The sequence below is a fragment of the Belonocnema kinseyi genome, chromosome 7 (genome assembly GCF_010883055.1).
Source record: "Belonocnema kinseyi isolate 2016_QV_RU_SX_M_011 chromosome 7, B_treatae_v1, whole genome shotgun sequence".
In the NCBI taxonomy this organism is placed as follows: domain Eukaryota; kingdom Metazoa; phylum Arthropoda; class Insecta; order Hymenoptera; family Cynipidae; genus Belonocnema; species Belonocnema kinseyi.
Window position 1 is genome coordinate 112551523 of NC_046663.1, and position 3734 is coordinate 112555256.

The 3734-nt window shown below is 31.6% G+C and overlaps 2 protein-coding genes across 11 annotated transcripts in view; one reads left to right on the forward strand and one right to left on the reverse strand.

Annotated features, from left to right (window-relative positions):
• LOC117176271 (protein furry) overlaps window positions 1–3734 on the reverse strand; it is a 248667-nt gene that overhangs the window by 204134 nt on the left and 40799 nt on the right. The window lies entirely within an intron of this gene.
• LOC117176272 (neuropeptides capa receptor) overlaps window positions 1–3734 on the forward strand; it is a 42142-nt gene that overhangs the window by 30948 nt on the left and 7460 nt on the right. The window lies entirely within an intron of this gene.

Genomic DNA, 3734 nt, shown 5'->3' on the forward strand with positions numbered 1-3734 from the left:
CGGTGGGTAGAGGGGAAGTGACTTTTTTCGCCGGACGCGCCGTCTACATTTATGGCGGGCAACTAAGCCCGCACCGCATCTACGTTTATAATATCTTTGGTCGAGTGGAACGGCTCGGAGTGCACCCGGGTGGTTCCCTGGAACGCACCCCTGGATGGGAATATGCAAGCTGCCATTCTGGTTCCCCGCCAAATTCAAAATCGCTAAATTGATATCGAATTATATAAATACACTAACATGATATAGATTACTTATTTTTGAATTATACTGAGAAGCGAGAAGCATGTCGTATAGTTTAATTAAAATTAAGTTTAGAATATAAGAAAAATGGCCTGATGCAGTGCTTTGTTTTGTAAAAATAGAAGCGAGGATGGATTTAAACTTTACCGTTTTCTACTAGGGCGAAGAGAAAGACTGTCAATGTGGATCATAAATTGTAGACGCGACAAATGGAAACAGAATTTAAATTCAAGATTATGCGAAGTTATTATTAATATTTATGACTATCACAATATAATTCAAATATAGGGGGTTTGAAGGTTACGTTTACATACAATTAAATTGCCTATGAGCATTTTTTTGATATATTAAAGCGAAATGAGATCCAGAAGAGAATAAGGTTAGGAACCCATTTTTCTACAGAACGACGCACATTAACCCACGCAAATAAAAAGGACGTATGATGTGAAATATAATTAGCTATCATAATAAACTCTTGAAAATGTATTGTATTAATGTTTGACCTATAGTCTATTATTATTTTATTATTTGTTAATATTTCTTTAAAAAATCATATAGTCGAATTTAAATATTTCATATATTATATCACGTAATGTTATTTATAATTTATGTTTTGATAACAATGCTTCAGTATAATTTAAAAACAATTAATCTATATCATGTAAGTGTATTTATATAATTCGATATAAATTTAGCGATTTTGAATTTGGCGCGGAACCAGAATGGCAGCTTGCATATTCCCATCTAATATAGTGGTACCTTATCGCTAGCACGCCGTTCAGTTGTGTTGTACGCATGCTGCACTGGTATATTGAGTGAAAAGAAAGTTTAAAAAAATGTTTGAATGTATATATAGAGGCTTGTAAATGGGGAATGGATATTGCGTTATTATTGTATCCAAGCGATCCAAACAACGGCGGCACGACGCCCATCGGTCCGGTAATGTTCCATGCATGATTGTTATCTGGGTACGCTTCCTATCAAAAAAAAAATATTCGTAAAAAATTTGTAATTTTTTTGGAGGGAATAAATTTTGTCCACTTATTCTCATATCTTGTATTATTGTACTCAGATATGATTTTTTTATTTTCAATGTTTTTCAAAAATAGAACAAAAACTACTTATCCTACGAAAAAGTAATGCTTGAAAAAATTGCTATTCTTTTTTAAGTGCACAGTTATTGTCAATCTATCTCTTTTCGTACCTTGCTTTGTTTGCCACAACATAGAGTTATTGTTTTTTTTCATTCGTTTTTTTTGCACAAAAATTTGAATTTTTAATTTATTGCTAGCAAAATTTAAAAAGTTGTTCAGACAATCTTGTAAGGCCTTGAAAAAGTAACGTCTTTCTTCTCTTGGCTTTTTCCCATATCACGGTTTGTTTGGCTTCAAGTTTTAATTTTCGTTTGGTTCTTTGGATTTTGAAAATGATATAACTTTGGTAATTTTTATTTCATCGAAGTAAACTAATTAGGATAAATTGTTTGTATTTTGATCCACTGTTAATAGCTTTCGAAAAAATTTCAAATATGCAAAAAAATGGGCCTCAACAATTTTCAAAATGCTCTGACTTTTTTTAATTTCTTCTTCTCTTTTCATCTTCTTCTTTTCATTTCTTTATAAAGTGTGCCAAAGGGGAATCCAATCGAATAATTTCTTCAAATGTGAACGTATTTACAGTCTACAACGACAACAAAGACGACAGACACCAACGAAAGAACTATTTTTTCTGACTCAGGGGGTCTCAAAACGTCCACATTTGATGGAATCCGCGAAAGTCATTTTTCATATAAAACCAATACCTTCTAATTAGAATGAGAATGTAAAAAGACGAATAATTAATAAATAAGTGAGAGGTTGCTTGGATGTCTTCATTGTTTTGTGGAACATAATTCTTTTTAGGCCCCCTTGTGCAATTTTGTTACATAATTGGGTATTTAAAGTTTGTGTTGGTTTAAAAAATGTACTTTCAAATGTTATATATGGCTAATTAGGGAACTAGGATTTTCTTTACCATATAAAAACAAATAAACATTTAACTAAATGGGAAACGGTAAACAAGTTTGTAGAAATGCAAACCATACAATGGAAGGAAACAAAATTAATCACGTACTTCTAAAAACCCTGAATATTCTAAAAAATAAACCAATCTGGTTTCTTATACAAAATACAATGTATCTTTACAACATACTGTTATTACACGTACATTCCATCGACCCAATATTATACTGTTATAATGTTTGAAGTTCTCAATTTGAACGTAAAATCATCTAGTTTTCATCAAAGATGCTTCTAAAAGTGTTATCTCATTTGCTTAAAGGACCCCCCCCCACACACACCCTTATATATATATATATAAATTTTTATACATTTTTACCAAACCAGAGAACAAATTAAAATTAATTCTAGGACGAAGCTCTAAAATTTCTCTTAAAAACGAGCCTAAGAACAACACTAAATGTGCATTTCTTCTAAAGTTATTCAAAATTGGATAAAACAGTTAATTGTATACCCTTTGCAGAATAATTCAACGATAACGTTTATTTGTAATATATGCATGGAATGTTTGATTTTTGAAGCATACATATATGTGTAAAGTGGGCCATTTTCAAATTGTACGCAAAAACCGATATTTTTGTAATAACTGGAATAACTGGCTTTATGTGTCAAAAACTTTAATAACAATACTAACTCTCCCACTCCTTATACTTTCTGTCGAACTTTAACACAATTATACAGGTAAGCTAAAAAAGTCAACATAACTTCACTACTGGCCTTAAATCTCAAAAACTTTGTCACTCAGACTCTTCTTACTTTTCGCACATGAGTATGTAGGCGTCAAGAGACAAGGGAACAAGTTTCCTTTTATTGTTTCTCAAAACAAACTAGCTAGTTTCTGCACTTGACACATAATATGTGGGCATCGGCATGAAAAGGGCCCTTATGGCCTGTATGAAGTTACGTATAGAGTCATATAGCCGGATAAATTTATCGTGAATTTTTTTTTCTAAACCTGTCTCACTTGTCCGTGCAACATAGGGAAAAAGAACCAATTGTCGAGGAAATAGTCAACCTCGAACTTTGTTATCCTCTCATTATTAATGCTCTAATTCACAGGCTCATAAAATTCTTCAAAAAATAAGAGCATGATCTTGCAAGTTATAATCGACACTTGTTTCATGGTTCATAAACAAAAAGTCGATATCATACCATATAAAATCGCATAAGATGCGATTTTGGATTTTACTTATCTCAACTTCGAAATGATCAGCCCTTTTCTAAACCAAACTTTAGATAACGCTCTAATAAATCTACAGTCCGTATTTTAAAAAAATTCGCAGAAAACAATTTTATCCGTATAGTATCTTAAATAATTGTGGTAACATAAAAATATAAAGAACAAAACAAAAAGTAACCGAATTTTTGGTTATAAAATTCAATGTAATATATTATGAAAATAGTGACTTTGCTTCAGTTCCATGAGGGAATCTATTA